Source organism: Taudactylus pleione, unplaced genomic scaffold (assembly GCF_031769625.1).
Source record: "Taudactylus pleione unplaced genomic scaffold, aTauple2 ptg000555l, whole genome shotgun sequence".
NCBI classification, from domain to species: domain Eukaryota; kingdom Metazoa; phylum Chordata; class Amphibia; order Anura; family Myobatrachidae; genus Taudactylus; species Taudactylus pleione.
In genome coordinates, this window is record NW_028284957.1 from 1,746,406 (window position 1) to 1,773,878 (window position 27,473).

The following is a 27,473-nucleotide window of genomic DNA, read 5'->3' on the forward strand; positions in this document are numbered from 1 at the left end:
CTTTGCAGTGCAGCTTGGTATGTTCCAGATACAAAGTTACTTGCTTTTTTTGCTTTGCTTCCACCTCTGTTCCAAAGGGTCTACCAGGAGGCTGGTGATGTAATGAGATACTGGCCTGACGCTGGTGGGACTGAGGGCATTTGGCTGGGAGAATCGCTATCCTGAGCAGGCAAATGAAAACCAATGTAAAAGGCATGCATTGGGATTCCCTTGCCAAATTATGTCCTACCCTCACTCTCAGATAATATTATTATTATTATTATTATTATTATTATTATTATTATTACCAGTTATTTATATAGCACACACATATTCCGCAGAGAATATCTTACCATTCACATATGTCCCTGCCCCAGTGGAGCTTACAATCTATGGGCCTGATTCAGACCCACTCGCGAGCGGCTGTCCGCTCGCAAGTGGGTCGATGTTCTGGACTGAGCATGCGCACGAGGGAGGGAGCTCCGTCGTGCGCATGCGCCAGACGCGACAAGCGAAGGAAAGTCCTTCGCTCGTTGTGTCCGATCAAAGGGGGCGTGCTCTCAATGTTGATTGACAGCACGCCCCCTTTGGTAGGCGTGCCGGGGGCGTGCCTCCCTGACGGGGGCGTTCCCACGGGAACGCCTCCCGTCAAAAGCCGGCCCACTGACATCACTAGTGATGTCAGTGGGAGTGATTTTGGCTCTGATAGAGCCAAAATCACTCCGGAGCTTGCGGTTGAAAACCTCAACCGCAGGCTCCGGATCGCAATTTCGATGGTCGCGATGGTCTCGACCATCGCGGCCATCAAAATGCACGCTCGTATAGCCTGTGGGTGGTGACCCACAGCTATACGAGCGTCCAGAAGGACGCTCCATTTTCATGGAGGCCGGCCCTCATTCAGAGCGTGCGCTCTGCTCAGAGCGTACGGCTCTGAATGAGGGTCAATATTCCCTATCGCATGATCACACACATACACACTATGGTCAATTTTGTGGGGAGCCAATTAGTCTACCAGTATATTTTTGGAGTGTGGGAGGAAACCGGAGTACCCGGAGGAAACCCACGCAAGCACAGGGAGAATATACAAACTCTACACAGGTGGGAATCGAACCCATGACCTCAGTGCTGTGAGGCAGTAACGCTAACCACTACACAGTCTGTGCTTCTCTGTACGAGAATCTTTAACTGATTTATTAATACTATGTGGTTACTTTTGTGTGGAATTTGTCATTCAGCGTAGGTACATAAAGCAGAAACATAATGTAATTCTCGATAGTGACACCAGTAGGTCACTCAATATAACAAATAAAAAAATGGCCAGTATGCCTTGCACCACAAACCCCTATGCAGCAAGGTTGTCACAACGGTGGCGTCACTTACCACAGCAAAAAAATAACCGCTGGGCTGCATCTTACCTCATCTAGCTCTAACTTGCAGTATAAAAGTAACGCTGTCTGTATTTGTGTACCACTGATATGTCCAGTTGCATCATTGCCGATTGTGCGGCAAATCGCCCGATGCATGGCATGAGTCGCTAGCTGCGTTCGCATCCCCAAGCCCATAGGATTGCATGGTGCGAACGCAGTGCGCAACGTGGTGTACCGTGGTGCACACAGACGCGGCTAACGGCACGGAGCGATGCGTGCGCGCCTTTACAGTATGTGCAGCGAGGATGCGAGGGGACACATCTGTACATGCAGAAGCAGCCAGTGTTTACCTGCTTGCCCAAAGAAATTGCATTTGTCCCGCTTGCATTGCAACATTGTTTGCTTTTCACGCTCAATGAGATCCGAACTTTGGGCTGTATTCAATTAGAAGCGAAAAGCCGTTTTCCGCTAAAAGTATTGCCGATCGGGGCTTTTTGCATGGTCGGAACTTTTAATTTTGGGGTGCAAACGTGGGGAAACCACTCAGGACCGTTGGGACAGCCCCCCCAAAGGACAACTGTGTCAAAAAATCCCAGGAAAAAAACATAAGAACATAAGAACACCCCAAAAAAGTACTTTCATTTTGGGGGCGAAAAAGTACAAAGTGAGGGGACAAGTATAAAAACTAGCGAAATAGACTTCTTTAGGATTGCGGGTGTATATATGAGGGTGGTTTTTCACGTTTTTTTAAAAGTTCACTTTAGACATGAAAATGGGTGCTAGCATATTTTTAAGTACCCCAAATTTGACATTCTTCACCACTTGTGCAAAGACGCTAATTAGAAGCTATTGAAACAACTTAAGTACCCCAAACACTTTCATTAGGGCTATTCGGACACCTCTACATAGATCCCCAATGTTAGTGCGTCTTTTTGGGGGTTCAGGCTGATTTCCCCAATTCTAACAGCCTGTTCCGACTTTGCCGCTTGGCGTTTTCGCGTGGTTTGTAATTGAATACGGTGAATAGCGGCGACGCGCACGATAAGTTCCCGCGTCCAAAACACTCGATGTCGGCGAAAAGTCGGGCAGGTGAAGCTTTTCCGAGGATTGCGAAACTAATTGAATACCGCCCTTTGTTTCTTTGGGTTGGCTAGAACTTTGACGAAGACCCCAAGAGTCACTTGAAAAAAATAAAAAGCTCTAAAACCAACATATTCAGCTCTATTCCCCACAAAAAGGGCCTCATGTCCACCAACGAAAAATGTTAATGCGCATTGATGATATAGGTACCACGGGGATAATGATCCCTATCTTTTAAATCTGTTAAAGTTACACTTACAACATGTGGTTTAAAGGCCCTTTTGAAAGCTTTAAAAAAAAAAAAAAAAAAAAAAGTCTCTTTCATCGATACAGGGCAGTGTGACAGCCATCTTATTCTATCACAATGTCCGCAGTTAGCATCGGTGGCGACAGCTGCTGGGCAACTCTTTGTGAGATTACGGATCAAAGTGTTTATCTTTGTGTCCAGCCACAAACATAACCCGTCAGATGTGTGCGAGAGAGTTTACCACAACCCGGCCACGATTAGCTCATTTACAAACCAGCTGTCCCTGTCTTACAGAACCAGTGACTGGCGAGACCTGTGTTCTGGACACATTCTGTTTATTCTACTCCTCTGCTTTGGCTGCTAATTGAGAACAGAGCAGTTTTGACATTTGGTGCACTATAGAGTTCAGCAGATTTCAGGGAAGGTCACCTTATGGGTGCCTCTCTGTGGGCGCTCTTAATATTCAGGGTGAATTGAGGTCAGGTTAGTGGCCTCCTGGTGCATCCTCACCAGCCTCTCTCTCTTGCTGTCCCTGAGAGAAGAATTTTTTGAAAACTCAGAATCCTGTGCATCATGCAGAGTTTTTAAAAATTCCAGAAGAAACCGTTTACTGTACTGAATTTCTTTCTGGTGTAGATTTTCGACCGACTAAATATTTAAGAATTGGACAACCGAAAAAAAAACAAATTGTGGTATAGAAACAGTTCACGTACTTGGATGTATGCAAATGTCCTGTGCGTGTCACAGAGAATCACCCACAGGTGCATTCATTACTCACTGACACATTTTAAAAGACCCACAGGTGGATCTAATTACTTCACTTGTGATTCTGTGAGGAGATCTGGAAAACATGCACGGTTTGGAGTCCTGAGGACGGAGTTTGAGAACTTATGATCCAGGCCATAATAAGATCTAGGCTGACCCTTTTCCTCGTCCGCTCCTCCAAATTCCCGTTGACTGCTGCGTACAGCAATCAGTTGTAGAATGGGATACACCTTCCAAACATCCGTCCCATGTGACAATGCTTTCCCAATTGGGGTGGAGGGACAGAGCCGCTGAAATCGGGACACTCGGGAGGTACAGTGTGTATGACCACTGACCTCCTTTTCTGGCTTATATCAAGCGAGTACACTATTCCCTTTATAACTGCTTAGAACCGTCACTTCTGTACAGGATTTTTATAAAGGTTATTTTTAACAAGTAAAACCATTTGTAGACCATCGCTATCTCTTTCTTTCCTCCTCCTGACGCTTCTAGGCATATCCCCTTGTAGACCCCGGTAACACCGCACTGCTGGACTAATTTATTGTGAAGTGTTGCAACTAATTGCCCGATATGTTTAATTAATAACAGACACTTTCTGTCCCTCAAAGAAGCTACAGCTGGAATCCTGGAGTGATTAAAGAAAATGAACAAAGCCATAATTATGAAGCTGGCTGTGGGGGGGGGGGGGGGGGGGGGGGGCTGGCAGGCCAGGGGGCTTTTATGGTTACATCTGATAATTAGTGTCTGGCCTCCTCTGCGGCTAACCCTTTCACCGCTGGTGGTAAGAGAGAAGACCGTACGTTAAAGGGACAATGCCAAGTTACTTTTGTTTTATGGCATAAGGGATGGAACTAGATTGTATTCATTGAAAGTAAATAATTGTTTATATTATTTATTAGTATTTCTCTTATCTTATTGCATTGTTGTATATGTGTGATCTTCTCTCATCCGTGTTTGACAACCCATTCCCCCCACATTGGTCTCACAGGTGCCTCGCATGACTCCTACCCATGGGGGAGCCTGCTGAATCCACAGTATTTACTCTCACGCACCTATTTATCAAAAAATGTGCTGATCAGAATTAGGTCTTGGGGAATTTACCAATTGTTGATGACGAGATCACCACCTTTGTGCTGGCCTTATCCATCTATCAGATTTGAAGTTGCCTGCTTTCTATTTATTTTTGTATGCGCTACTGTGCCCAATATCAATAAGTTGTAGTTTTTAAAAGAGTTGTTAGTAGCATTCGTAAATATATGCAAGAGATTATCAGAACTGAGGCTCCTGGAGAATTGGAAGGGGTGGGGGGTATATCTCTTTCCTGTGCACAGCAGACTTCCTGTCTGTTAACCAACCGAAGAGCACCAGGTTTGTTTTTGACATTTGTTGAAAATAGCTGATAACTGAGAACAGTAGATTAAACTGTCCCTGCACAGTGCAATTCTACTGGCCAGTGAAGTGCTTTTAGACGTGAATGGCTACAAATCGCAATGTGTTTGGGTTATACTTGATTACTCTCGTGGGAAATCAGAATTTCAGGTACTGCACCATCCTGGATCCCGCCAACTTGCCTAATGAGGTGGGCAGGACAGAGGCTTTATATGGGTAATAGTATCATTATGCCCCCACACCCTGGTTACATGATCTGGATTGTGGGTGGGTGGGGACAACAGTTAGATGGCTTGAATCGCATTGTCATGCCCCATTTACTTGCCACATAGACCACCCATCGCCTAGGATTCCCAGAGAAATGGTCCAACAAATAGGCAGGTGTGGATGGGGGGAACATGTGCCAGCACACTGGGTACTAGAACCGTCCAATATTCGTGCTACCAGTAACCTTTTCTATGTGTGGCATTTTTCACTCAGATGGGGAGGGGAGGGGGTGCTGGGAGAACTAACTGGAGAACCCAAATAATTTTAAAGTGATGGCTACATTTTGAAGCTGTCTGACCAGATAGGTTTTAATTTGTGGCCTGCCAATGGTGGTGGACCCAAAAATGGGAATCCTAGCGTCTGCAGCTCATAATGATGGGGTTAAATGATGGCAGAACATAGAAAATGTCGTTTTTCTGACTACTTCCTTGTGGAGTTCAGGATTCCTTGTTACTTTGTGACTTCTTGCTCTAATCTGAAACATCTACACATTCAGGGATTTGCTGCTTTACTGCTGGGTCATCACCGATTGTATTGTGAACACAATCTCCCTGTAGCTGCTGGCTGAAGAGGAAACCAGGCCTTTGTTTTTCTGGTCGTCTGTCAGCGGGGGGACACTGGGGCCCACTCAGCACTTTCCTTCCTGTCCTTCAGGCACCAGAGCACGGAGAGGGTTAAAACCCAAATCCTGGAAGTGAGGACCATCAGCCTGTTCTCCTGAAATAACATTCATGGCATGTGAATTTTTTTTTTTTTTATTATTTACTTATTTATTTAATTTGGGGGGGGGGATTAATTCTATAAACGCTGATCCTACATTTATTGTTCAAAGTCTCATCTAAAGTAATGAGCAAATCAATAAGCGCTTCTGTTTGCGAACGGACAGGACAAATCTGCCAAAACCTGTTTTTCCTCCGTAACCAATAAAGGTTCCATATTGGCTTAGTGTGAATCAGGTATAGTTGGTACCAGCCGCACGTGGACATTGAGTTTTATCATATTTGTTAAATTTCGGATGCATGTGAGATGATCTATTATGCTATTTAAGAAAAAAAATATGTATTATTACTTGATTTTAGTATGGTGATTGGTACCCCCCCACGTTCTCTCCAGATTAGCAGGGACTGGATACCTGCACTCATTAGGGGCCTCTTCCGATCAGTGGGCCTGGGGGAATGGAGTGCTCTGGCTCAGAGTTTCTCATCATTGTTTGTATCACGCACTACTTTACGAGGGTAAATGTTTGCCAATTACCCCCTATTGTGAGACAGCGCATTCTGAGTACCCCCCCTGTGGTTTGTAAATGTATACCAAGAATGTATTTGATTGTTAGTAGAAAGATTTGTTTTGAACGCGTTGTCTTAATTCCTAATACATTTAAACACAAATTTCATTTAAAGACGGAAACTCCCCTGGGGGTAGTTTTGAAGGAGGAGAGGCGACTCAACAATTAATTTTTTTTATTTTTTTTTTGTACATTTATTGAATTTGCCCCTTTTTCAATTTTGTAGTTACTCAGAATTTATTTTTATTTTTTGAAATGCAGGACACTTAGGTCAGGCTCAAGCAGCTGAGTAAATGGAGACTATTAATCCCGACAGTGAGCACTGGCCCATGTGTATCTAATCTGACCTTACGCATACTGATCATTAGTAAATATCTGTCTTAGGGCCTCATTTACTAACGAGTTTTATCACCAAAACGAGTGATAAATGTCAGTGTGTAGAATTATGGTGCTCCAGCCAATCAGCTCCCAACTGTCAACTGTTAGAAAAATGACAGTTGGGAGGTGATTGGCTGGAGCCCCATTTATCATACACTGTGAAATGTATCACTCGTTTTGGTGATAAGACTTGTTAGTAAATGGGGGCCTTAATACCAATGAGTGCCTCCACCAGTGATCGTACCATTACGACAGAAGTGAAACAGTGCGTCGTCGGGGCTCGGTAATGCTGCTGTAGCCTCTCGGGTCCCTTAGCTTCTGTGAAAAGAACAGAGCATCGACCCATGGAGGAGGCCATCGGTAACCAGTGGTTGGCAACCATTGATGATTCTGCTCTGATCTTTCACCATTAAATTCCAGGCATGTTATGGCCGCCACCGTTACATAGTTCTTTTCGATGGCTACTGACCTCACTCCTGCTGCGTACACCAATGGTAAGGCGCAACGGAATATTCTGGTGCTATATCAGTAAATGTTAATATTACACCAGGAAGGAGAGAGTCTGTGTCCGTAGCAGTGCGCAAATTATAGCTGCCCGTTGCAAATGCGCACTAGCAGACCATCGATGGTTAGCAGGTGATGGTTACATGCCATTGCAACAGAAGATGTGATGATGGACACTTTGCAATTATTCGATGGTGCCCTTCCAATGGCTATTCCTAGTGATCCTCTTCTGAGCATGGTGCGTCTGGCGCGTGCGCTCACAGCGTATTTGTCACTAAGAAGAGCCCAGGGGACTTGAGGAGCCCTGTGGGGGGTCTAGTGGCTTTGGGGTCTATTTACTAAGCCTTGCATGGAGATAAAGAGAAGGGAGATGAAGTACCAGCTGGCCAGCTCCTAACTGTCATTTTCCAAACACAGCAGGTGACATGGCAGTTAGGAGCTGAATGGCTGGTACTTTATCTCCATCCAAGGCTTAGTAAATAGACCCCTATAAAGGTGCCCATCCACTGGACTGTAAAGTTGAGCGATTGAATGATAACGATCGTTCCATCGTTTGCTAAAATGTCTAAAACGACCAGCGATGCGCGTCCCCGCTGGTCGTGTAGACATCTATCATCGTGCAAACATGCTGGTCAATCTGATGATAACGTCAGGTTGAGCATGTTTGCAGATGATTGATGAGCTTGCATTGAACGACTGCTCGTTCAGTGCAGGCTCATCACAGACTGACAAACAACTGCACGATTACAATGTCATTACCGTGCAGTCGTTTTCATGTCTGCTAGCGGATGGGCACCTTAAGAGGTAGAAAACATCCGGTCACTGAGGAGACCTCTCTATGAGCCTTTCCTCCATCTGTCGCTTTGTGAGACGTAACCTCTGACTGGGTACTGGGCTATTATTATTGTTATTATCCTTTATTTATATGGCGCCACAAGTGTTCCGCAGCGCCTTACAAAGTACTTAAAGAAATAATTTGACAACTGACTTGCAGTACAAAATAGGACAAGGACATGGATAATATTCATTGATACATAAGTGACCATAACACCTAGATATGCAACAGAGCGTAAGCAACCAAGTGTTAGGTGCCCTGGTGGGGGGTAAGAAGTAGGTGAAAGTAAAGTAAGGAGAAGCACAAGAGGGTAGAGGCCCTGCTCGTAAGCTTACATTCTAAAGGGGAGGGGCCTGAATCTCCGCGGGCTGCGGTGCCTTCAAGAAGAACAGATAACTTTCTATCCACTGAAGGTGTAATGGTTAGCATTACTGCCTCAGGTTGTAGGTTTGATTCCCACCACGACCTTAACTGTGTGGAGTTTGTATGTTCTATCCATGCTTGAGTGGGTTTCCTCCACGTACTCCAGTTTCCTCCCACAATTCAAAAATCAACTGGTGGGTTAATTGGCTCCTGATAAAAATATTAACCCTAGTGCAAGTTTTCATAAACCATTGTGTGAGCGTATAGACAGTGTTATCACAATAACAAAACTCTTACTCATATTTATTAATTCAGATTTTCGAGCTGTGCGTGTGCTATTTCCTGATTGCAGTACATTCCGGACATTGAATTGAAAAAAATTCTGTTAAATGCAGAATTAGGTTACACTCTCGAAATGTAATTGGCTGTGAGTTTAGGGCGAGTAATAAACCCCCGCAAATCATGGGGATTTAATATCTATTGAGCTTGAGGTTGTCTGAGAAACTTCCCAGTGTTCCCCGAGATTTGTGCTGGGTAAGAAAGGAAAAACTCGCCAGAAACACGTCAGAAAATTATCTCTAGCTGGAGAAGGTTTTCGAGCTTCAAAGTATTCTGGGGGTCATTCAGACCCACTCGCGAGCCGCAGTACGCTCGCAAGTGGGTCGATGTTCCCCACTGCGCATGTGCACGACGGAGGGAGCTCCGTCGTGCTCAGGCGCGAGACCCGGCGAGCGAAGGACTTTCCATCGCTCCGGGTCTCGCACCAAAGGGGGCCTGCTGTCGATGTTGATTGACAACACGCCCCCTTTGGTGGGCGTGCCGGGGGCGTGCCTGCCAGACGGAGGGGTTCCCATGGGAACGCCTACCGTCTGAAGCCGGCCCCACTGACATCACTAGTGATGTCAGTGGGAGTGATTTTGGCTCTGATAGAGCCAAAATCACTCCAGGGCTTGTGGTTGAGAAACCCGACCACAGGGTTTCACTCGCAAGTCCGATGGTCAAGACCATCGCGACCATCTTGTTGGACGCTTGTATATGCTGTGGGTGGTGACCCACAGCTATACGAGCGTCCAGGAGGACGCTCCATTTTAATGGAGGAGGGCCCTGATTCAGAGCGAGCGCTCTGGTCAGAGCGTCCGGCTCTGAATCAGGGCCTCTGTGCAATCTGTCCAGGCAGAACCCAATAAAGAGCCACATATAAACCTATGCCTTATTTTGTTAATAAACAATACTCAATTAAGGGCTTCCAAAAATATAATCAATACATTGATGTCAGTAGCAGACGTGCAGGGGGTCTGATAGTGTGAGCAGGAGATGTGCAGGGGTCCTATAGCATGGGCAGGAGATGTGCAGGGGTCCTATAGCATGAGCTGGAGATGTGCAGGGCGTCTGATAGCATGGGCTGGAGACGTGCAGGGGGTCTGATAGCATGGGCTGGAGACGTGCAGGGGGACTGATAGCATGTGCTGGAGACGTGCAGGGGGTCTGATAGCTTGGGCTGGAGACGTGCAGGGGGTCTGATAGTGTGAGCAGGAGATGTGCAGGGGTCCTATAGCATGGGCAGGAGACGTGCAGGGCGTCTGATAGCATGGGCTGGAGACGTGCAGGGCGTCTGATAGCATGGGCTGGAGACGTGCAGGGGGTCTGATAGCATGGGCTGGAGACGTGCAGGGGGTCTGATAGCTTGGGCTGGAGACGTGCAGGGGGTCTGATAGTGTGTGCTGGAGACGTGCATGGGGTCTGATAGTGTGAGCAGGAGACGTGCATGGGGTCTGATAGTGTGAGCAGGAGACGTGCAGGGGGTCCTATAGCATGGGTTGGAGACATGCAGGGGGTCCGATAGCATGGGCTGGAGACATGCAGGGGGTCTGATAGCATGGGCTGGAGATGTCCAGGGGGTCTGATAGCATGGGCTGGAGAGGTGCAGGGGGTCTGATAGCATGGGCTGGAGACATGCAGGGGGTCTGATAGCATGGGCTGGGGACGTCCAGGGGGTCTGATAGCATGGGCTGGAGACGTCCAGGGGGTCTGATAGCATGGGCTGGAGATGTCCAGGGGGTCTGATAGTGTGTGCTGGAGACGTGCAGGGGGTCTGATAGTGTGTGCTGGAGACGTGCAGGGGGTCTGATAGCGTGGGCTGGAGACGTGCAGAAGGTCTTATACTGTGGTCAGGAGATGGGCAGAGGGTCTGATAGTGTGGGCAGGAGACGGGCAGAGGGTCTGATAGTGTGGGCAGGAGATGGGCAGAGGGACTGATAGTGTGGGCAGGAGACGGGCAGAGGGTCTGATAGTGTGGGCAGGAGATGGGCAGAAGGTCTTATATTGTGGGCAGGAGACAGGCAGAGGGTTTGATAGTGTGAGCAGGAGACGGGCAGAGGGTCTGATATTGTGAGCAGGAGACGGGCAGAGGGTCTGAGAGTGTGAGCAGGAGACGGGCAGAAGGTCTTATATTGTGGGCAGGAGACGGGCAGAGGGTCTGAGAGTGTGGGCAGGAGACGGGCAGAGGGTCTGAGAGTGTGGGCAGGAGACGGGCAGAGGGTCTGATAGTGTGGGCAGGAGATGGGCAGAGGGACTGATAGTGTGGGCAGGAGACGGGCAGAGGGTCTGATAGTGTGGGCAGGAGATGGGCAGAGGGTCTGATAGTGTGGGCAGGAGACGGGCAGAAGGTCTTATATTGTGAGCAGGAGACGGGCAGAGGGTCTGAGAGTGTGAGCGTGTGAGCAGGAGACGGGCAGAGGATCTGAGAGTGTGTCCAGGAGAGGGGCAGAGAATCTGATAGCGTGGCCAGGAAATGGGTGTAATTTGGTCTGAGGAAAGCTTGTTTTTCCAACCCAGCCCCCCCCCCCCCCCACTCTATTCTGCTTTTCACTCACAGAATTGGATGTATAATCACCGAGCTGGCAGTAGAGCTGGCAGAGAGAGGCACTTCTGGGTCCAGCTATGCGCTAGGCGTAGAGCTATTGTTGGAAGGGTGAGCAGCTAGCTAGTATATACACTGCTCCAGGAGACAATAGTGATGTGCTATAGTATAAAATCTTGACTTACCATAATGAAATGGAAGGGAAAATACATAAACGTATTATTGTGCTGTACTGAATCTGTAATTTGTTGTTTAATTACATTATCTGCCTTCAAGTTGATCATCATTCAATACCTTGGTTGTTTAACGAAGTATATCTAACTTTGTGGGTGATTTAAATACAGAGACTGCTATCATACAATCTACAAAAGTGACGGTTTCGGAGTTAGAGTGCATTGATAATATATGTATTTTTTGTTTTTCTTTTTGTTTCAGCTTGTAACATCCCCCTGCTCACAGCAGTCCTGCATTTTACAATCCTGACTAGGCAGCTGGCTGTGTCCTGTCTTATAAAAGCTGACACCCTACAGATTGTACAAAGGTAAGGTAATTCATAATTGTTGTCGGTTCTCCCGATTCATTGCTGATGGAACGCCTGTTGTGGGGCATATGTAAATGTCCACTCTAGTATAAAATAAAAGGATTAAATAATAATAATAATAAAAAAGTGTGTTGATTCCACTACATTATAGTCAGCAGGATAGTTCTCTCTACTTAGTGTTACCCAAAAGTCAAAGTAAAAACAGATGTGGATTTCCCTCTGATTTAAGGGCAACCAGCACTAGACTTTAACAGCCAAGTGCAATGTGCCATCAACTCCCAGACCACCACCACCATGATTCAAAAAGTCCTAGGCCAGTGTGCACCAGGCCTGGATTCCCAAGGTTGAACGGTCCCGCAAAACCATACCAGCCTCCCCATTTCTAGGTGTTCTCGCTCCTACTGCCAATATCACTAGGGTCCTCGCCTCATCCCTTGGTGGGTGCAAGGTGATTGTCACAAAATATAGGAATATTACTATTTGGGCCTGATTCAGAGATGTTGGCAAACATACAACTCCAATTAATGCCAGTCGCGCATGTGCAGGGTCTGTACTGCGCGTGTGCCGATGGAATGGGTACGATATATGACGATTCCCGTCAGCGGCAGCCCGAAAGGAGCAGAGTGCAACGCAGCGGAAGCCCGACAGCACTGGAAATCCCGATCGTGGATAGGTAAGTATCCACTAACCTAACCCCCCTAACCCTCCTTAGGGGTGCCTAACCCTAACTTCCCCCCCAAGTGCCTAACCCTAACCACCCCCTTCCCCGCTACCTAAACCCAAGTCCCCCCCGGGGGTGCCTAACCCTAACCCTCCCGGGGGGGTGCCTAACCCTAAGTCCCTCCCGGGAGCCCTAAACCTAACCCTCCCCCCCCGCGGCTGTCCGCTCGCGGCGCCCGGCATCACTACGATCGTGATGCCGGGATAAGACAGTCGGGAAGCCGGCTGCCGGTATATAGGCAGTCGGCTTCCCGATTGCTTCCCGTGCCGATCTGGGTCTGCGACAACGGTCGCAGTGCCCCCTAAGCCGTTTGGGAACGGAAAACGGGGGCCTGTCTGCCGACACATCTTCACTGGCCCCGGCAGTGCGATTACACCGAAATCTCGACGCTCATCTTTCTCCCCATGCCGAAATTCCGACAGCCGGCATCCCGAATGAAGGTAAGCGGGGCTTGTTAGGTCTTTAGACACAGGAGGGGAGGGTTAGGTTTAGAAACCCTCGGGGGGAGATTAAGGTTAGGCACTACTGGAGGTGGGGTTAGAGTTAGGCACCCCCACGGGAGGGTTAGGTTTAGGGTGCGGGGAGGGGGTGGTTAGGGTTAGGCACCACCGGGGAGAGGTTAGGGTCAGGGCCGTAACTAGAGTAGTGCGACCAATGCCATGGCACAGGGCACCGCTTGGCAGGGGGCGCTGGTTGGTCCTGTCAATTTTCCTGTTTATTATCATTCTCACTTGTAGCGTCCTTTTATCCCCAGCATCTCCTGGCCTCCCCTATCTCTACCCTGGCCCTTCCCCATGAGGCCATGGCTGTGAGGAGACAAGGGAAAAGGACTTCTAGGACTTGCCTGCATGTTGAAAAGAGTTATGACCCAGTTCTGTGTTCTTAAATTGAAACCCTCAGTCTGCATGTCTCATACAGGAAGTTTGCCAGCAGCAGACAGCAAAGGTGTGTTCCTGTTACAGCCCTCCTTCCTCTCTGCAACGACTGACACCTGAGCCCACCAATGAGTGAGAGAGAGGGAAGTAGGGTGGTGCAGCAAGAGGAATTGTGGGATAGTGTGTGTGTAGAGTGTGACTCTGAAGGTTGGGGTGTTGTCCCCTCTCAGTGTCTTTAGATATATAGCAGCTCTGTGTGCCCTGTTACAGCTGTCATTGCTGGGCAGGTAGGGAAGAGATATACAGCAGCTGGAAAAGACTTTGCTGAACTCTGAGTGGACTGTAATGATATAACCCTGCTTACTGTTTGCTGAATTTCTGTGTCTCCATGAATAAAGTTCATCATTCCTTCATTATAACCTGCTCCACTGTGTGATCCCTGAACCCCAGGATACCCAGGACACCCGGTATCCTCACATTTGGCGGCAGCGGTGGGACGTCACACAGTTCCTGCAGTAATTCCAGGGGAGTGAGTAGAAGCAACGCTAATACCAGAGAATATCAGCATGGAGAGTCAGTCAGCAGTTGCAACCGGCGGCCAAATTGAAAACGTCATGAGAGAGCAGGAGAAGTTTTACCGGACAGCCCGGAAACCGCACCTGCAAGGATTTTGCAGGATGAAGGGAATTGCTTATAATGGGACTGACACCCGGGAGATTCTGGTACTACGGTTGTTGGAGTGGGATCGTGCACACCCAGAGGATCCCGACCACCTGAGTGATGATGAAGAAGGACCGACAGGCAGTGGAAGCACTTCCAGTCGGTTACCCGAGTCAACCACCGCTACTCCCGCCCTACTACAGAGCTGGCTGGGGGCATTAGGTGAAAGTGCAACTACACAAGAGAGAGCTGGAGTGATCCAAGCAATATTAGGGGTACAAATCCCTACTAGCAGCGGAACTGTGCTGTCGCCCAGAGGGGCTGAACAAGAGAACCGGCGCTTGGGATTTAAGGATGTTCCCACATTTCGAGAGAATGAAACTGACATTGACACTCACCTGCAGATCTTTGAGAATCTCATGGGAGTGCACGGGATAGAGCCAGCTGAATGGCCCAAGTACTTGGGGCCAAGTCTCACCGGTAGGGCTTTGGAAGCCTACAGGGCTCTAACTTCCCAGGAATGTGGAATCTACACCTGCATAAAGAAGGCATTGCTGGCTAAGTTTCAGATCACTGCAGAATCTTATCGTCTCAAATTCAGGACACTGAGCAAAAGTGGGACTGCTTCCTACCAAGAGTTTGCCAGTCAGCTACTGCAAGCTTGTGGAAAATGGCTCGAGGGTAGACAGGCCTCTACCGTGGAGCAGATCATCAACCTAATTGTGGTAGAACAACTAATGATTAAGATGGCACCAGAGATACAGGAGTGGGTCGCAGACCGGAAGCCCAGCACGCCTGAACAAGCTGCAGAATGGGCTGATGAATATATAGCTAACCGTCCCCAATGGAGAGTCTTCAGTGCAACAGGTGGTACAAGAACCCCACGAGCGGAGAAGCTCCCTGACAGAGAACCACGCATAAATGATAGTAGTAAAGGAGGCCCTATCAAAAACATTTCTTATCAACCACCCAGATTCAAAGTGGCTAACCCAGAACCTCGGAAGTGCTACCGCTGCAATCAACCAGGACACTTGTTGAGGGACTGTCCACGCACGCGAGGGCCATTCCCTGGGGCTAGACCGGCCCCAGTCTCTGTGGTATGTTACCCCATGGAGGATTATTGCGAGGAGGTCATCCATTCAGATGCGACCGAGATGATGGATGGGGTGTATATTGTAGACCTGGTTCTGGGGGAGGAGCAGGCAACTCCTCAGAATATGCAGGGGCACTTACAGCCTGTGTTGGTAGAGGACCAGCGGGTACAGGGCCTACGAGATTCTGGGGCCTCACTCACATTGATTGAGCCAGACCTGATTCCCACCTCCCGGGTGATTCCTGGACAGTATGTACGAATTGCCACCGCCGGGGGACAACAGACCGATATCCCCGTCGCCAAGATACATCTCTACTGGGGAGCTGATCAAGGAATCGTGGAGGTCGGAGTACTCAAGGGGCTACCAGCCAAGGTCATCCTCGGGAATGATCTGGGACAGGGACTGGTGACACACTTCGTTCAAGTGGTGACCCGGAGCCAAACCCAAAGAGCAGTGACCCAGGTGACAGATTCAGAACAGAACCAACCTACCCCGACCACAATGGTGAGTGAAGTACTGGACAAGAAACTGGAATCAGAGTTAGACTTGGGGGAGGTGGACCGGAGCGAGTTTCGACAGGCCCAACGGACAGACCCTTCCCTAAGTAAATTAAGGAGTGCAGCCGACCTGGGGTTGGAAACAGCTGATGGGAGCAAGATAGTTTGGGAAGAGGAATTGCTGTACCGAGTGGTCGTTCTTCAGTCTGGACAGGAAACAGTAATGCCTACTAAACAGTTGGTGGTACCTACACCGTACAGAGCACAATTACTAGCCCTTGCTCATGACATTCCAGCGGCCGGGCATTTTGGCACCCGTAAAACACTGGCACGATTGTTGCGGAATTTCTTCTGGCCACGAATCTCTAGAGACGTTAAGCAGTATCGAGACACCTGCAATACCTGCCAGAGGCTCGGGAAGCCCCAGCGAAAAGCTCCTCTGCACCCATTACCTATTATAGGGGAGCCCTTTGCCCGTGTTGCCATAGACCTAATTGGACCATTAGCTATTCCCAGTCATACGGGAAAGAAGTACATCCTAACACTGGTGGACTTTGCTACACGCTATCCTGAGGCTGTGGCCCTATCATCTATTGACACAGAACACGTTGCGCAAGCATTAACAGACATATTCAGTCGGCTTGGATACCCACAGGAAGTCATCACAGATCAAGGGCCCCAATTCCAAGGTGAACTAATGCAAACCCTGTGGGAAAAGTGGGGGGTTCGACCTCTTCGGACCACCTCTTACCATCCACAGACCAACGGACTCTGTGAACGTTTCAATGGAACGCTAAAAAGACTTCTACAAGCTTACGTGCTGTCCGAGGGGAGGGACTGGGAGAGAGCCCTTCAACAGCTTCTCTTCGCTTATCGGGAAGTCCCACAGGCGTCTACTGGATATTCCCCATTTGAACTTTTGTACGGCCGGAAAGTGCGGGGGCCTCTAGACCTGGTCAAAGAGAGCTGGGAGGGAACTTTCCAAGAACACCAGCAGCCCATTTTACAATATGTAGAGAATATGCGGAACCGCATGAGAAGATTGCTACAGTTAACCCAAGAGCATCTCAGGGAATCACAAGAGAGACAAAAGGAATGGTATGACGCCCATGCTCAAGACCGAGAGTTGCATCCAGGGCAAAAAGTAATGGTGCTTATCCCAGTGCGAAGAAACAAACTGCAGGCTATGTGGGAAGGACCGTATACCGTGGTAAGGCGCACCGGGCCGGTCAATTACGTGATTGCCCTGGATAAGGGAGGGAAGTACCTACGCACCTTCCATATAAATCGAATTAAGGCCTATCGTGATCGTCAAGTAGTAACAATGGCGGTATGTTGTCCTCCGATGGAGGCACCAGAAACTGATCCATTGCTTGACCTTTTGGGAGCTGCTAAAGAGAAGAAAGGAGTGGAATCAGTCCAGGTGGGACAACAGTTGAATGCAGCCCAGCAGCAAGAGATGTGGAGGATCTTAGAGGCTGAACAGGCCCAGTTTTCTTGTCTACCTGGTCGAACTCATCTGACCGCCCACCATGTGGACACTGGGAGTGCTAGGCCCATCCGACAAGTCGCTTACCGGATGACTCCAGGTGTTATGAGGCAGGTAAAGGCTGAGATCGAGGAGATGCTAGCTTTGGGGGTCATAGTGCCATCTAAAAGCCCATGGGCTGCTGGGGTTGTGTTGGTTCCCAAGAAAGATGGGACCACACGGTTTTGTGTGGACTATCGCAAATTGAACGAAGTCACCACCACTGATGCTTACCCTATGCCCCGTGTTGATGAGCTACTGGATCGGATTGGAGGGGCTGAGTTTGTCTCAACATTGGATTTGAGCAAAGGCTACTGGCAAATCCCACTTACCAAAGAGGCCCAGGAGCGTTCTGCCTTCATCACACCGGAAGGACTCTTTGAGTGGACTACAATGCCTTTCGGGATGAAGAACGCCCCTGCCACATTCCAGCGAATGGTTAATGACCTCTTGGAGGGGTGTCAAGACTTTTCCCAAGCCTACTTAGATGACATTGCCATCTTCAGCCATACCTGGGAGGAGCATTTAATTCAGGTGACAGAAGTGCTGAAGAGGATTAGACAGGCTGGACTCACCATACGCCCAGATAAGTGTCAAATGGGGATGGCTGAGGTTCAGTACCTAGGACATCGGGTCGGAGGAGGTGCTATCAGACCTGATCCGGCAAAGGTGGAGGCTATTTCCAATTGGCCCCAACCTGTCAACCAAAAACAAGTGCGGGCGTTCCTTGGAGTCGCTGGCTATTACAGGAAATTTATACCACATTACAGCACCGTGGCCAAGGCTCTGACAGACTTGACCAAAAAGAGATATGCTCGGAATATTGAATGGACTGTTGAATGTGAGCAAGCTTTCAACACCTTAAAAGACTTGCTGACTCGAGCCCCAGTGTTGGCTGCCCCTGACTACAACAGAAAGTTTATTGTGCAGACAGACGCATCAGGGTGTGGACTTGGGGCAGTGTTGAGTCAAGTGGGAGCAGATGGTAGGGAACATCCAATTGTGTATCTATCCCGTAAACTAGCTGACCGAGAGATAGCCTACGCCACTATTGAAAAAGAATGTCTAGCCATAGTCTGGGCCTTAAAGAAGCTACAACCATATCTTTATGGGAAAGAATTTACTGTTGTCACTGACCATAACCCGTTGTATTGGCTAAACAGAACCTCGGGGGAAAATGGGAGGTTGTTGAGGTGGAGTCTGGCGTTACAAAGTTTCAACTTTTCCATTTCTCACAAAAAGGGACGAGAACATCACAATGCTGATGGGCTATCCAGATGTGAGGAAACAAATATCAAGCTTCGCAGACCCTCGGGCCGAGTCGACAGTCAGGACTCCAACATTGGGACCATGTCTGTCTCCTCGATTTAAGAAGGGGGAGGTATGTGAGGAGACAAGGGAAAAGGACTTCTAGGACGCCTGCATGTTGAAAAGAGTTATGACCCAGTTCTGTGTTCTTAAATTGAAACCCTCAGTCTGCATGTCTCATACAGGAAGTTTGCCAGCAGCAGACAGCAAAGGTGTGTTCCTGTTACAGCCCTCCTTCCTCTCTGCAACGACTGACACCTGAGCCCACCAATGAGTGAGAGAGAGGGAAGTAGGGTGGTGCAGCAAGAGGAATTGTGGGATAGTGTGTGAGTACAGTGTGACTCTGAAGGTTGGGGTGTTGTCCCCTCTCAATGTCTTTAGATATATAGCAGCTCTGTGTGCCCTGTTACAGCTGTCATTGCTGGGCAGGTAGGGAAGAGATATACAGCAGCTGGAAAAGACTTTGCTGAACTCTGAGTGGACTGTAATGATATAACCCTGCTTACTGTTTGCTGAATTTCTGTGTCTCCATGAATAAAGTTCATCATTCCTTCATTATAACCTGCTCCACTGTGTGATCCCTGAACCCCAGGATACCCAGGACACCCGGTATCCTCACAATGGCCCTCTCTCAGGTGCACTATATTATGTCCCTATTTATCCCCAGCATCTCCTGGCCTCCCCAATCTCTTCCCAGGCCCTTCCCCATGAGGCCATGGCCCTCTCTCAGGTGCACTATATTATGTCCCTATTTATCCCCAGCATCTCCTGGCCTCCCCAATCTCTTCCCTGGCCCTTCCCCATGAGGCCATGGCTCTCTCTCAGGTGCACTATATTATGTCCCTATTTATCCCCAGCATCTCCTGGCCTCCCCTATCTCTTCCCTGGCCCTTCCCCATGAGGCCATGGCCCTCTCTCAGGTGCACTATATTATGTCCCTATTTGTCCCCAGCATATCCTGGCCTCCCCTATCTCTTCCCTGGCCCTTCCCCATGAGGCCATGGCCCTCTCTCAGGTGCACTATATTATGTCCCTATTTATCCCCAGCATCTCCTGGACTCCCCTATCTCTTCCCTGGCCCTTCCGCATGAGGCCATGGCCCTTTTTCAGGTGCACTATCTTATGTCCCTATTTAAAAAATAGGAGGGGGGGGGTGCCAATGCTCAATGCTCTCTGGCACAGGGCACCAGAAAATCTAGTTACGGCTCTGGTCAGGATTAGGGGGGAGGTTAGGCACCACTAAGGGAGGGTTAGGGGCGGGAGCTGGTAGGGATAGCTTACTTACCACCCCTGTCGGGATCTTCTTCCATCGGGATGTCGCTGGTAATTCATACCCAACCCAACCAGATAAATAGATCACTTGCTATTTATATTTCATTTTTAAAATAGTGACTTTGCCGTTTCATGCCGTGTGATGGGACGGAGGTCTGGGAGCAGTAACATGGAGTGAAATAAAGGACTTGGGAGCCATACACTAGAAGTCCTGAATGTGGCTTTAGCTGGGTACACACTTATCCAGCGGCCGCTCAATATGTTTGACCAGATGTCACAACTGGGCGGGCATTTAAATGTGCCCGCCCAGCTGTGATGTCAGTGTTGTACGGGTAATCGGCGAGTCACCTCTACAGACTAGCAGATGTACCGATATATCGGCATCGGTTGGGCCACAGGGCTGACCTGATATGTCTGTGAAAGACGTTGTTCACAGACCTATTGTCTGTCCACACCCGCCGATGCACTATGTGATATATCGACTGTACGAATGGCGTATCACATAGTGTGTAAGTACCCAACATTCGTCATTGGAAAGGACTTTGTGTCAGCGAGTAGATAAAAGCAGCTGTAATAAATGTTTATATATCACTGAGCAGGTATTGTTCTAAGATGTGATACAGGGAAATATCGCCCATTAATGGGCCCCAGTGGTTTCTGCACAGGAAGGCTGATAAGAGGACGTTAGGTGCCGTCTGATCGTCCTGACACCCTTAGGGAAAAGTCCCCACACAACTGGCATTCACTGGGCAACACATGCAAAGTTGTGTATATGAGTCCATATCATTTTACTCTAATGTATATCAGAAGGAAATGATATACTGTGGCCTAAGCCTAGGCAACCAGCCAACCGCGTGCCTTTGTACAGGGCAAGGAACTGTAGAGGTGACTTTATAATATTCTTATTATATAGCAAGGGGTATTACTATTAAAACCGGTGCAGGGGTAATACCATTATTTTCTCTCTCACGTTCATACTGTATGTTGTGAATTCTACAAGATCTTTGTTCTTGTATATAGAGAAACACATAACATGGATGGAGCTGCACTAGAGTTAAAATAACTAATGTTGCAAAAAGCTGTATAATATGTTTGATTGAGCATAGGAACTTCAAAAGGCTTTCTCAGTAAACAACATTTATTTAAACTTCCATTCCTATATATAAACTGGTTAACCTGTATATGGATATAATGAGCTAAACCCAGGTGGATAGTAGCTTGCTGTGAACAAATTGTAGCATAGTATTGGCAACTGCAAAGATACATTTTATCGTAATTATAATTGTTTGATATTGTAACACTTTTTCTTATAATATACATTCTTGTGGAGGAATGACATTTTAAATAAATGTTGTTTATTGAGAAAGCCTTTTGAAGTTCATATGCTCAATCAAACATATTATACAGCTTTTTGCAACATTAGTTAGTTTAACTCTAGTGCAGCTCTATTTGTGTTTTGGGAAGTTTTTGGTCTAAGTCAGCAGGGTAAGTGGCTTTTTGAGCTAGCAGCTGTGTACACATTTTGCCACATACAAGTGGTACCTATATTTCCAGAAAAGCCCGTATTGCGCTGGGATAAAGCTCTCAGTGGCAACACAGAGAGATTACTTCTTGTATAGAGAAACACATAAGCTACATGGATAAAAATTAACATTTACTGGAAGAGCTGGACTCATGCAAAACATGGGGCAGACGGAATCTCGGAATGCCTGCAAATTGCAGGCTATTATATTTCCCCTTACCCACCATACTTTGATCATCTCCTCTCCGGAAAAGCCTGGAGAAGGAGATGCAGTTGGCCGATGTTGGGGGTGGGCTCAAACTGTTTGCATCATTAGGCCTCGCACCAAAATGCTGCAAATCCCGGGTCTACGAAGATGGGGCAGGGCCAGATGTCACAATTATTATACAATCACATCCTATTGGCCCTACCTCTTCCCTATGACCCGTGATTATGAAGTGGGCAGAATGTGGGCCAAGCAGCCACTCTTCCGGGAGCCCTGGGGACTACCAGGGCCGTATTATACATTATGCTGGGGGGGGTCTCCGGAGGGAGTAGTAGCAATGCACACTCCTAGTCAGCTGAGGTTTGTTTTGAGACAATGGGTTAGGGAGCGGGGAAGACAGCGGACCAATAGCGCACTAGCTTCAGGGGTTTTACACCTGCATGAGAGGACACGTGACCGCCGCCATTACAGCTGCTGTCACTGCCGCTACCTGGAGGAAGTTCTCTCTCCTCCAGACCTTAGCACACACAGGGGCAGGAGATTCCGTGGGACTTGCAGGTATTCCGTTCGCCCACTAGAGAACCACCACCGAGTGCAGAGCAAGGAGACCCCAGCATAGGAGGGAATGCTCCTTAAAAAACTGTTCTGCAAAATATCTGCCTGTGAAGTTTTAGTATGTTTCACTACAGTGTCTGCAGGAGACGTCAAGATCGATGTATTAAGAGGATATAACTCCTTTTTTGGCATTTTCACTCAGGTTTCTATAGTGAAGCCAAACATAGCTGCTTTGAAGGATGGTGTTATGTTTACCTTAATGTCCCGCCGCTGCTCCGGACATTCCTTCTGTGTATACTCTGTTATACACTAAGGGCCTCATTTATCAAGGAGATAGCACTCGCTAGAGGAGTTATATCAGCCTTTCAATATTTAGCAAACAGGAGCCCTTTATATGCTGTGACACCTTGCGCACACAAATGGGCACATGGCGCCCGAGGGATCTGTTACCGCGAGATCCCTCCAGTGACTGAATCATACATTGCTGTCCTATGGCATCCGGTATCATTGCGATAAGTGGCCGTACCAAATGTATCTCAGCGCACAGAAGTTAGCTCTTGATCAATCTCCCTGTAGGAGTTGTTCTCCAGAAAAGTGTAACTTATAAGAACATGGCTGGGTAGGTTGCAGTCAATATTGTCGAGCTGACATTGGTCTTTGTATCATAAAGTACTAACATCACTTATATCGTATATGTGATGGGTATTGTACCATAGAATGGTGCAGTATATAGTGAGCATTACACTAGTATACTGCCTCAATCTGCAAAACCCACAATGGTTCTCGATCGTGATGCCGGGCGCCGGTATCCCGGTGTCGGGTAAATACGGGCGTCTACATCTAGACGCCCGGCATTTCACCCATGCCGGGATAAGACAGTCGGGAAGCCGGCTGCCAGTATTTAGGCAGTCGGCTTCCCGATTGCTTCCCCTGTTAGCATGTGGCGTTTGGGATTCTGTAACTAAAGCGTGATTATTGTTTTGTATATCCTGGCATAAGGGCACGGCTTATCCTGGGGTAATTGCGCACAGCTGGCGTGAGATAATTGCCGTGTACCCTATGTTAGTTGCACGCATCTTTTATTATGACCTTGTCATTGTTGAAAGTAAGTGTGAAATGCACAAGCCGGGACCCTCTACACTAAAGGCCTCTGCAACAGCTGTCTCTTTTCTCTCACCGTCCCCTCTCTCACATGTGGAGCATTCTCTGTACAATAATATCACGTTACCCCCCAACCCCTCTCCTCTAATGTTTTGGAATCAATGCGCAGAGACAAAGCCATCTGCAGGGATCGCACAATTCCACCGCTATTGGGAATTCGGGAAATGGCTCTGATTTCTGCTACATTTATGGGAAAAAGTTCCTCCGTTGAGAATGATGTTAATCACATTGATTATGACTGTAGGATTCTCATAACTTGTCCCTTGCTAGAAGTGCGGCTTGCTTGGAATGTGTAGTAGTTTAGTATTTGGGCTAAAGTGGATAAATGGTTTATGCTGTGAAGAGGCTCGTAATGTCCCGCCTTCCAGTTAATATGTTGGTTAGCTCAGAAATTCATACATTGTTCACTGCACCTTGCCATATTACTATGAAAATTTTCCCACAGCCAAACTTTCAAACAAAATTTGTTCAATACATATCCAGCCCTGTAGGGGGGGTTCTCGGCGTGGCCATAGCCCCTCCTTAAAATACTCCAATAGTAGTATGTTGTGGCACCATGTGCTGTACAGAGGGGCACTGGCGGCCACATAGTGGGGTGTTCGTCCCCCTCAGCAGCTGCTGCTCCCACAGGACGGCCGGGAGGAGGGGACGTAAGGACAAGGGGGCGTTTGTACTCTGGAGGATAATGTCCTCCTTAGCAGCTGACCAGGGCCCCCGCCGTGCCCCTCTATCAAGCCCAGGTGATTAGTACCGGCTTCTCCTTTCCTCAGGCTCCCCTGACAGCATATTCCGTTACAATTTGAAACAAATCGTAATAAAAGAAGACTGGGTGATAACAGACAGAGGTAAGAGGCCCCTGCTCGTCAGCTTACACTCTATTGGGAAATAGCCATTGATACACAAGATAAGTGTATCAATACATGTCAGTCCAGCCAGATTGCAGAGGTTCTTGGTGAGCTGTGTGATGCTTACAATTTTGCAACGGCCAAAATGAGTCTGCTCAACAGCGCAGTTAGTGTGTTACAGTCTTTGGCGTCTAAAATTTGAATTTAATGACGGGAGGTTCTACAGGGCCCAGGGGTAACAATTTGGGCTTCTGCAGTGACATTTGCACAAGGTACCATCCCTTCAGATGGTCCCACCTAAGTGTACTCAGCCAGCGGGGGCACCTGGCGAGCGTGTGCGGTAGGTGTGCACTGTGGTGACCACCATGGTGTGAGTGAGTCTTTGGTAGTAATGTGTACCGTGGCATAATTGTTAAATCTCTTACGGTGTACAGAACACACTTCATGGAACACAACAAACAAACTGTTATCCGCAAACGGAACAGGGGTTAGGTCGATTAGGTACTGATTGTGATTCCACAACGCACCTATTATCCCAAATATTTGTTCACTCCCATAGACGTGCTCAAAGAAATAGGTGACTTTTCTGCAAAGCCAGGGGGGGAGGCGAATTTACTTGCACCCCAGCACAGCAGGCATCGCGCTCCATACCTGAATTAGCCACATAGTACACTATGGGCTAACTCTTATCACATCACAAAGATGGAGGTATTAGGGAATCCAGAACATGTATGTAACAAGACCCCTAGTGTTTGCACATTGGGGAGTGACTTTTTCATTGAGATGTATGAGAGAGAGACGAGGAAACGTGATTATCATTAGTGTCTATGACCAGTGATTTGAGCATTCCTCTCACAGTACGAGAGAGAGGGCGACCATTTCCCAAGGCATCCTGGGAGAGTAATGCGGGAGGGAAAGGGCTTGGATTTGGCAGAGACAAAAGAAAAGCGATTAAGACAAAAGAATTGTTCTATTGCGAACATGTTGCGCTGAAGTTATTCTAAAATACCGAAACAGAAAACCCCCATTATATTCATCACTCCCGAAGCCAAGTGCAGCTGGGAAAGATTTCACTCCATTATGGGTTCTTTTGATAGAAACATCTGGGGATCAAACGATTGGTCATGTTCTCTATGTTTTATGCACATTCGAACACACAGACAATTATTGTCATTTTATTTTATTGTTCTCCTCTGTATGAAGGGAATTGTATGGTCGGTCATCTGTGCAGCAGTTTCCAGTCTCTGTCGCTGGTGCGGAAACCTGTGCAGCCATATGCAAAGTTCTTCGGTATGTGAAAAGATATCGCCGGGTCATTGTAAATGTATCCTACATTTTTTTTTTTCAGATTGGTTACTTCATACCCCCAACAGTCCGTCCCCTAATAAGCTAACGAGCGGCCATTTGTGGGCCAGGGGGAGGGTACATTCAGATAATTCCTCTGCTTGGTGAATCTTAGTGTGACCGGTTTGCCCACAATTCTATACAGCCCAGTGTATTGTGGTACGAATCGGCCAAATGTGACCCCTGTTCCGTTCAAAAACTGTTAACATGGAGCATGGCGGTTCTATGCGAAATGGGTTGTATACCTGCGACAACTTCAATATTTTTAAGGCATTATGTACATTAGCAGCTGGTGTGGGCAGACGTTCCTGTGTCACTGAGGTCATGTGATCACTCAGAGCCAATGCAATGATAGCTGGCAGTTTAATGATGTCACAGGATGTTTCTCATTTCATTAAGCGTGCTCCTCCCAGGATGTGGGCTGTTCACGCTCTGATTAATTCTCATGTTATATTTATAGGTGCTTTTAACATGACTAACTTCATACACACAAATAAAAAGTCACGCAGAAAGAGAGCCATCGCAGAGCAAGGTACGGGACATCAGCATTTGGAGGTGGTGACGTGGGAGTGGTCGGAGAAACTCAGGCGTGCCTATCCGTTTGAACGCTGTTACATGGGCGTGCATAAATTAGCCACTGCGATGGCATACACAGCCTGAGTACTTGCCTCGTGCGACGAGGTAGCAATTTCTGATAAAGATCAGACCTGATGCAATTCTGAGTGAGGGGCCGATGTTACTCGATGTTCCCGATGTATACACAGGACTGCAAGGTATTATGGATGTGAGATAGCAGTAGTGGGCGTCTCTATGCTGGCTGTGCGACAGCTTTGCGATTACATTCATCAGCATATTTTCGCAGCAGACCTCTGTGCGTAATGGCAGCTGCGATCGCAATAGCGATCCGTAATAAATCAGACCCTCTGTCTGGACATTGGTTGGTTTGGGCAGTGGTGCATGTCTCCTAACATTTATAAAGGCAAAATCGGGACAACCTAAGCCCCGCCCCACCCTGATTGTCCAAGCTCCACCCTGATCTGTCCAAACACACCCACTTTTTCCATCCGATCATACTTTTTTGACAAAGCTCCACCCACTTCAGTACAAGCCACACCTCTTTTTGAAGTATGCCTATTGGGACATTTGGAGGTAAGGCTGTGTGTAGCTGAAGTTGATGCAGGCTTGTTTTTTGTTACTTTCTAATCTATGTTTCTATATCTAAAGTAGATGAACAGTCTCTCCTTTTTGCATGTGTGCACCGTTGTCTTATAGGCATTTGAAACCAGTCTGTGCCGCGAAAGAGCATTAAATAACTTGGCTCTTTCAGGTTCATTTGGGGAGACCTACCTTATTGTTCACATTTGTCTTGACGTGGGCTGACAATTAGATCTGGCTCTGCGCCAGTGCGGAGAAGGACGTCTCTGGAGAATAGAGTGGTCTGCGGATAAGCAATTACATAAATACATTTAAAGGCTTAACGCAGGGGAGACTATAAGAAGGTAATAACATTCCTCTAGGCATCTGGATGCCATTGAAATATAACAGATAGTCTGAAGAAAATATTTTATTAGTTACATACAGCATAGTATATAGGTCTAAGATGAGCTGTCTCTTTTATTTCTGTAGCTATAACCGATGTGTCTCCCATAACCTCAGCGACTGTCGTTCTAAGCAATTCCGTTATTCTGTTGGCGTGCTGTGGTTCAACCGCCATGTATATCACCCAGCCGTCCTGATTTCAGGGGACTGTGTGGCCATCCCGCCTGTCGGCTGCCCTCTTGCAGGCGATTGTTTTCTGGTGAACGCATTTTGCAGGAAGCTCTATCTCTCCAGATGGCCATGTCCATCACTGCATCATATTAAGTATAGGCAACGGAAGACATGGGTACAGTAAATCGGGTCACAGTGCCCTCTGTGCTTGCCATTTGGCCCTACCCCTCGGGATCTCCTGTAGGGGTTACCATAAAAGTCGGGGAGTATTGCACCAGGAAAGTAATGCTGATTACTTTGGCAGGTGGAGAGGGAA

The 27,473-nt window shown here is 47.8% G+C and overlaps 1 protein-coding gene across 2 annotated transcripts in view; it reads left to right on the forward strand.

Moving 5' to 3' along the window:
- The window catches only part of TSPAN18 (tetraspanin 18), a 182,614-nt gene that overhangs the window by 60,891 nt on the left and 94,250 nt on the right, over nucleotides 1-27,473 (forward strand). Inside the window, exons 1-2 of one of the 2 annotated variants that reach the window (XM_088452634.1) lie at nucleotides 11,373-11,430; nucleotides 11,755-11,860. The gene's annotated coding sequence lies outside the window, so the exon portion shown is untranslated. Of the gene's footprint in view, nucleotides 1-11,372; nucleotides 11,431-11,754; nucleotides 11,861-27,473 lie in introns of those variants that run through there. The other variant, XM_088452633.1, reaches the window with a different exon arrangement.